The sequence below is a fragment of the Rhea americana genome, unplaced genomic scaffold (genome assembly GCF_003343005.1).
Source record: "Rhea americana isolate MKP2758 unplaced genomic scaffold, rheAme1 scaffold_13, whole genome shotgun sequence".
NCBI classification, from domain to species: domain Eukaryota; kingdom Metazoa; phylum Chordata; class Aves; order Rheiformes; family Rheidae; genus Rhea; species Rhea americana.
Genome location: NW_028185372.1, coordinates 2212284 through 2220580, shown reverse-complemented (window position 1 = coordinate 2220580; position 8297 = coordinate 2212284). Strand labels below are relative to the sequence as shown.

The following is an 8297-nucleotide window of genomic DNA, read 5'->3' as shown; positions in this document are numbered from 1 at the left end:
AGATAACTAGTCATCACTGACCATGGTATTTGTTTCCCAACATGATATATTACAATTATTTGTTCAAAATTTGTTTCCCAATATTAAAAATAAAAAAACACGTAAACCTAGCACCCCTGTAGTGAAAAGCAACCACATCTACCTACTCTGAACCACGAGTTTAACCAACATTTAATAAACAAATCACTTTAAGATCAGGCAGATTTTAACCTTCCTTTCAAAAAAATACAAATGAAGCTGATTTTAAATATTCATGTACTGCTCTTCATAAATTCTCACCACAGCTCTGCTAGAATCCAAATTTTCCCAACCTTCAAAGTGCAAAAAATGGTGCCTCTTTTTTTAACAGGTGCTAAGGTCATTGCAATCCATAGCATCAAAGAAGAGCTAATTATTTTTTTTAATCTTGATATCCAGAAAGTATATTAGAAGAAAAAGAGAAAATAACAGATCTGAATGGAAAATAACATGCAAGACAGTCAGATATTCTCTACTGAAACTTAAGACTTTAAAAGAGAATTTCAGAGACAAGAATATTCATAATCTCATCCTTTCTGGGTACTTGGTCCACAAAGAACAGTAGCCTATAATGGACTCCATAAACTGTTCTGCTACCTCAAATAGGAGAGACTGTTAGCTCACACAAGAGAGAGGGGTGCAAAGAATGCCACTCATAGACCCATGTTCACATTTAAGGAGCCCAATAAAATTACCATGGGAAAAAAATAGGAGAAGATTAAAACTATAAATCCAAGCATTAAAGTATTAAGAAATGTTAGAATTAGAGTTGCTTACACCTGTAATTCAGTCCTTTGTGCATTATGATAGCCTTCCATTCAATGATCATATACTTTGTTGTTGTTATCCACAGAATCCTTACTTTATACATGGCATACGACAGACAGTGGCCACAAAATAAATCAGTTATATAGTAAAATGAGCTGCTGTTTGTGAGATGTTACACTTTTTTACTGAAGAACCTGAATAATAYGCAGTTAGTTAGTACAACTGATTTTAAAAAGAATTTCCCATCTGAGAGATCTTTTGCTGGAAACTGCCAGTTTGTCAAAAACAAATCTCATCTTTTTTAAAAAAAGCACATTCCCACAAAAAATCTCCACTGGAGAGAAAAAAAAAGTAAAAAAGAAACTTCAAACACATATGCTGTCTGTTTCAAAACACACTCGCAGCCTCTGGAAGGCAGGCAGCAACCCAATGATTAGAACATACAAAGTCATATCGGGGAGAAAAGCTCAAGAACCTCTCTGCCTGATACGGATTAGGAATTTGTACCTGGGCTTCCTACATCCCAAAGGCTAGGACGTCCTGGCTAGGAAGGCATGCACTTTACCTAAGAACAGTCGTCTTTGGCTATCAGAGCTGTCCAATTTAGTATAGATACTAATTGGACCAGAGATCAACATCGCAATGAAACGGCCTGACCACCAGGCTGCAGAGGATTCCATTTAACCAATACACATGAACTGCAGCAATTTCAGTTTAAGAGGTAGAGATTTATCCAGAATAGCCACTAACTAGTGCTTGGGATGTTCTCCAGGGGTAATGGCTCCTGTTGGACACTAGTAAGAGTAGCATTTTGAATCTGTCTCTCCAATATTGCAGGCAAGCTATTTAATTACTTGCTAGTTTGGGGTTATTATCTAATTGCTGTCTCTGTTCCCCATGATCTTTCTGATAAACTTCTTTTAAAAGATCTTGAGTCCTTCACAGTATGGTCAGAGAATTCTTTTTTTATTTTTTCAGGACAGGAAATCTATTTTTGTCCAGCTCTTGGCATGCTCGGGATAGTAGAAACTCAAAAGATATTTAACGCCATCAATGAAAACTATTTTTCTCATGCTGGGTACCTAATAATGAGGCTGATATGTTGAAGTGCAGGGCAAATCACAAACAAAGTCAAAGAAAACATTGCTATGAACTTACTAAATGCTCTAAAATAGCCCTAAAAAGCTCAAGAATAAAATAAGTCAAATTAGCCACTGGAGATTTATAAGCACTTTTAGAACTCTGTATTTTGACTCAGTTTCAGCCTTCCATCTCTAAAATGAAAACAATATTCCACAGACGTGCTAGAAAAACAATGTTCTCTAATGTTTGTGACTCACAGATAATTATAATCGATCATAATTCCTATAAATTAATAGACAGAAAGAAATTTAGTATTCATTCAAAAAATTGGATGGTAAACAGCAGGTAAAAAGACAGCAGGCTGCACACTGAGTGACAAAGGAAAACAAATACATAAACTAGGTTATAACAGTATTACTAGTCAGCTGGCATTTCCCATGCACTGCATGAGGCATTGAATTGGGGCCATGAGGATAAAGGGGAATACAATAATGTAGTCAAATACCCAACATATATAGAAGGGGGCTGGATTATGTTTGTTTCTGCAATCTTAGTCTGCTGTTATCTGAGTCCCTGACTTTGCAGCCTGGTGCTTTTTAAAGTAAAGTGCATTGCATGTCTACACATACACACTGCTGCAAAAACTCAAAGTGTTTCATATCAAACCTTAGCAATGTTTTGAAAAACATTAGAATATCTACCTATAAAATAGAATAGAATAGAATATCTACCTATATAAAGCATTTTGAGACCTCTAACTGAAAAACCACTTCGAATTAATACAACTCCTAACAGCTCTAAAAATAAGTTATTCCAAAATTTTTTCTAAGACTAAGAGACTTTCACATGAAAAACACCCTTCAATAGTCATGCTTTTTTTTCCCCTGAAGTTATTTGTGTAAACTAAGTAGTCACCTACAAGCACAGGATCAACAACTGCATTTAATTTGCCTGAAACTCCTTTGAGTTTCTACAAATAGTTGGGCCAAGATCTTTCCCCTCCTCCCTTCTGATAGAGGGATTTTCCATAGTGAGCAGTGGGGACAGGAAGTAAGACACAAATTACAGGTCCTGCACAATCTCCTCAAACACAATTTCCTCCCTCCTGGTGCAGCAGATTTCAGTATAAAGCCCTTTTCCACCACATACTTCGGGGGTTAGGATTATCTGCTAAGAAGTATGCTTGTAACACTAAATAGAATAATAGCACAAATATAAATGACTGATATATTCATAAGTTTTTTAGAATACAAGCCCTTAATAATTGTAATTTTGTAAGGATTTCCTTTTTTTGGTTATTAAAAAGAACAATTATCATACCTGGTTATTATCAATAATATGCAGGTATCACCAATTTCAAACATTTYGCTATAGGCAGCTGCCTGCAACTGAGTGCTCATTACTGCTGGTCATTCATAACCAGACACTAACCTGAACTGTACTATTTCTAATAAAGGTACAGGAAAAGCAAGAGTGAAAATAAGCAATATCATATTGAAATAGTCAATTCTTTCAGATGTTAAGTATTTCTAATAACATCTTTTGTGAAAGAAAATAGCTATTCTAATACTGGATGATGCATCTCACACTACCTGGACCTCAAAATCTTAAGTTATCACGACTCAAATATTTTTATAATTAAGTACGCCCGTAATTGCTGTCAAAATGTCCACACATTGATAAATATTATATATCCTGCCAGGATGATTTCTAGAAAGCAAATTCAGTTGTAGTTCTGAATTGGAAGACTTTTTTTTCCCCCTAGTTCTAAATACTCAGTCTGAAGTAAAGTTTCTCCTTCCAGTTACTAACAATTGTGCACTCACTTTACTTGTGTAATGTTTGCGAAGTAAGTGCCAATATAAATTTAGTATCATAACTTTGTAACTTCGTAACATAATAGACACATACAGGTAACAGTGGTTGAACACACAGAAAATTTGCAATAGGRAATTGTTTTATCAAGCCCTGGCTCAAATTAATTCACTCCTTCACTATTTTTCACCTAGTATACTTCAAAATATACCTTATTTATATAATCGAGGAATATCTACACAACCCATTTAGGATTAAAGCTGCATTATTTTAACTATCATACAAACACAACAAAAAACATGGTTCTAATCCAAGGAGATTACTGTCTATTGCCTGGATTCTGCAACAAGAGTCATATGAACATTGTATCTACAGTTCCAAACACATAATGAGGTTGCACAGGAAGGGGTACATGTACCCTTATGTAGAAGGGGGAGCTATAAACACTTTAGTGGAGTAATTTGCTTCTCTGATTCTGTATTTCTCCTAGTTACAAAAATATTTTAAGTTTAAATATTTCAAATATAACACAAAACATTTTATTTTAGTGGCATGCTTGTATCTATCCTTATTTTAAGAAGTATTAAATCAGATTTAAAAGATAGCAAAAGGTTTCTGATAAAAGAGTTTTTGTGGGAATAACTTCAGGTAAAACATGTAAGCAATTGAGAGTAGGAAAAAGGGGAAAAAAATACTGTACAGGAAACTGTACATTACAGGAAACAAATGGCAAAATATACAAGATAATCAAAACTACAAAATAAAAGATAATACAAAAAAATCCTTTTTTCTTCCAGTTAAAATAACTGTTAAAAACAATGCCTCAAGTACAACTAATTTCAAATATTTATAACATGATTAAAGTTAACTACATTCTTCTTGAGTAGCTAGCTGTTGGAACAAACGAAGGACCAGCATGAACTCTTAACACTAGGGAAAAAGAAAAAAAGTATGAAAAGCAAAATAGCTCTGTTTCCCCCCACACACACTTAAATGCACTGTAAACATATTCTAAAACAAAAATAATCCATTACAAACATTTCTATATTAAATACTTCTGTATGCTAAATATATTTTTTCTGAGTTAAATCAATTTACAACTACAGAAACTGTGATAATCCAGCTAATTCAGGATTAACCACATATGGCTCAAAAGAACAAAAACAAACAAAAAAAAGACAAATCACAAATAGCCAACATCTCAGATTTCCCTCTATAAAAATGTCTATTTTTTTCATACCAGAGAAGTACATGCTTTCTGATAAAGGGAAGGAAAAAAAAAAAAAAAAAAAAAGCTGTAAACACAACCCTGGAGAGATAAACTTGACAGGAACTACAAAACTACAGTAGCTCATTTCCTGCTCATATCTAGCATATTTAAAGTAAACCACCTTTAAACGAAAAATAAGACAGAGAAGTTCACAACTGTTAGCTTAACAAACCCATTTTTGTTAAAACAAGAGTTGTTTTAAACAAACGACAAAAGAAGCGCTGGAGCTCATGTCGCTTCCTGATGATGAAAACTACCCAAGTACTACAACTACTTCTGCACAGTCCTTTCTTTCCTGTAAAMGAGAGTTACACTCGGCCCCTACGCATGGTACGGGCCAAAAGAAAACAGCAATTCAGCTACAGAGAGAGATAGGGACAGTTCGAGACAACTAGTGGCTCCCTCTGCAATTCATAAAGTTTAAAAATAAAAAGCTGCTTTTTCAAAGTGTAAATGGTTCCTCTCCACGCACGTAGGCCTGAGGCCCTGTTGCAAACAGTGTCTAACAGGACCAGGCAGCACAAAGACAGGAATGGGAGATTAGTGGGAGGGAGGGAGGCCGGGATTGGGGCTCAGCAGGATCTTCAGGCTTTTTAAAATTCAAACTGCTCCCTGACCAATACAAATCACGGACACGCTACTGACTACTACACGGATTTACAGCATTAAAAACACGCCTTCTACGTGACAGCTATATTAACTTCACCCTTTTAAACATGTATCAGGGCACTCAGAGGCAAGATAGCACAGTTTATAAGACCCTAAACACAATACACCAGAAAGTTACTTTATTAGACACATTAAACACTTAATATAACAACAGATCTGCCTGAACAATTAAAAACCCTACTTAAAAATAGGTAAATTATGCAGTGGTGAGGCTTGTTTGCCATTTACAAATTCCCCTCCTATAAGAAGGATGAAACTTYATATCACAAAATTTTCCTCAGAATGTAGTTTCAGGAGGAACATTTTTATTAGTTCACAGAGTGTTTTAAACCAATCTCAAAATTTTAGTAACATTCTCAACTTGGCCACTCGCTAAATCTGAGATTTACTTTACTGTAAATTAGCTACCGTTTACTTATAAAGACCTGACACTTAAAACAACAGTCATTTACAAAACACATTTGACCTGTTAAAATGACACCTAATTACATATTCAAACACCATGGACACAAACAGCCAATAACAACCCCAGGATCTCAAAGTGATATGGCCTGACAAGAAGGATGACACTTTTTAAACATTCCTCACTTTTCACCTAATTAAATTTATGTTTGATTCTCAAGYACCCAGGGCAAGATCTCATCTCCACCTTGGCCCCTGAAATGTCATAAATGTATCACTTTACATATGACCCCTTTCCCATTTTCTGTTTGTTAAGAAAGCATAAAAGAGTATTTCTTCCAAATTTTCTATGTTTTCGTGCAATGTGTACATCGCATAAACACAGAGACTGTGCTGAATACCTGACACAACACGCTTGTCTATCTGTGTTTCCTGGGTCTGCAGGTGTCCGTGTCGTGTCAATCATCCCACAAGGGCCAGCTTTACGCTATAAATATACTAAGTGATTAACGTGCTAATCAATCGCTATATTATTCGGAGATTAAACCCCTGTACCATATAAATCCATGTGCATTAACTTTTGAATGTTCAGAGCGGAGTTTGTGAGGAGGAGGAGATAACAGCGAGGATCACACATTTTTGTTCCTGGGTACCTACATTGTCTCTCTTTCCCTGCCCCTCCACTTACTCCTTTCCCAGTCCAGAGGGCTGTCTGCGCTGGGACCTTCCTTCCTCGCCCTGGCGAAGTTGTAAATATGGCACAGGATCAGGGCACATTTGCGGCTAATTGCATTGTTTCCTCCTGCTGCTGCTCCTCTCCGGGCTGAGGCCTGTCACCGAGAAGCCGCTTCGCCTTTCTAATCCCCGAGCTGGAGTAAAGGCGCTGGCCGGCGGGCCTGCGCTCTCCGCCGGGCCTGGGCCTCCCGGCAGCCCGGGAGGAACCAATCTCCTCCGCCAAACCCGAGCCAGCAGGAAGGGGGGCTGCGAAATAAACACCTCCGGTTGCCACTGCCTCCCCTCTACCCCGGATAACAGCTAATCCCCTCTGCTCCCGGCAGCGCGGGGCCGCCGGCGCTGCGAGGCCCGGCCCGCTGCTGGCGAGGGCAGGGAGGGGAAGGGGAGCCAGGGAGGGGGGATTACCTGAGCAAATCGGCGTCTGAATCCAACGAGAATCCGAGAGAGGGGGAGAGAAATCCGCCCCCCTCCCTCCTCAGAGGAGCCGCCGCCGCCGCTGCTGGGCCGCCGCCGCCGCCGCGGAGCAGGAGGAGGAGGGGAGATAATATAACAACAATAATCCGGGCCGGGAGGGGGGCTGGCTCCTCTTCCGTCTCCTCCTCAGTGCAGCGAACATGTAGAGCCGGGGGGTGAGCGGCCGAGACAAATCCCTTCCCCCTGAGCCTGCTTCACAACATCAACACGGGCCGCGCCGCGCCGCGCCGGGCCGAACCGGTTCCGAGGCGCCGGGCGAGCCGCGGGGGAGCCGGGGGGCGGCCGGGGGCAGCGCTGCCACGGGGCCGCCGCCGCCGCCGCCGCCGCCGCCTCTGTGTGCGCGAGTGCAGCAGGGCGGGGGAGGGGGCGGCCGGGGCACGGTGAGTCGGTACCGAGCGGGGGGGCAGGGGAAGAGGAGGAGGAGCGGGAAGGATCCTGTGTGTGTCTCTCTCGCTCCCTCTCAGAACAAAATGCCGACCGGAAGTGCAGCTGCAGGAATGACTCCCTCCACCGGCGCCAAACACCAACAGCCTCCCCCTTCCCTCCGCCGCCGCCTCCTCGCTCGCTCAAACCAGCGCCGCTTCCGCCGCCGCGCTCGCCTCGCCGCTCCCCTCCCAGCGCCGCCGCCGCCGGAGCGGCTGCCTCCGCCGGGCGGGCCGGGCCGGGCCGGGCGCAGCCGGTGCTCGGCCGCCGCCGCCGCGCGGCTCCCTCGCGCCTTCCCCACCCCCTGCGGCGGCCGCCTGAGTTTCTCTTTCTTTTCTCCCCCCTCCTGAGGGGAGCGGAGCTCGCGCGCGGGCCTGCGCGGGGACGACGGCAGCCCGCGGCTTGCGGAGCCCTGACCGTTGGGGAGACTTGGGGAGGCCGGGGGGGGGGGAACCAAAACTGAACCAAAACAAAACGCGCTGGGCGCTGCCGCCCCCCCTCCCCCCGGCCTGCTCCGCCTAACGACGGCGCGGAGGAGGAGCGCGCCCGCCGCCCGCAGCGCGCTGCCCGCCGGCGGCGCCTCCGCGGCCCCCCGCCCCCGCGGCGAGGGCCGGCCGGCCTGGGGCTCCCCGGTCGCCGC

The 8297-nt window shown here is 42.5% G+C and overlaps 1 protein-coding gene across 6 annotated transcripts in view; it reads right to left on the bottom strand.

The window, feature by feature from the left end:
- Positions 1–7759, bottom strand: part of NIPBL (NIPBL cohesin loading factor) — a 152530-nt gene extending 144771 nt beyond the window's left edge. For 2 of the 6 annotated variants that reach the window (XM_085326322.1, XM_085326325.1), the window contains exon 1: positions 7166–7759. The gene's annotated coding sequence lies outside the window, so the exon portion shown is untranslated. Of the gene's footprint in view, positions 1–5426; positions 5441–6713; positions 6731–7165 lie in introns of those variants that run through there. The other 4 variants (XM_085326328.1, XM_085326326.1, XM_085326323.1 and 1 more) reach the window with 3 other exon arrangements.
- Positions 7760–8297: the final 538 nt, after the last annotated feature.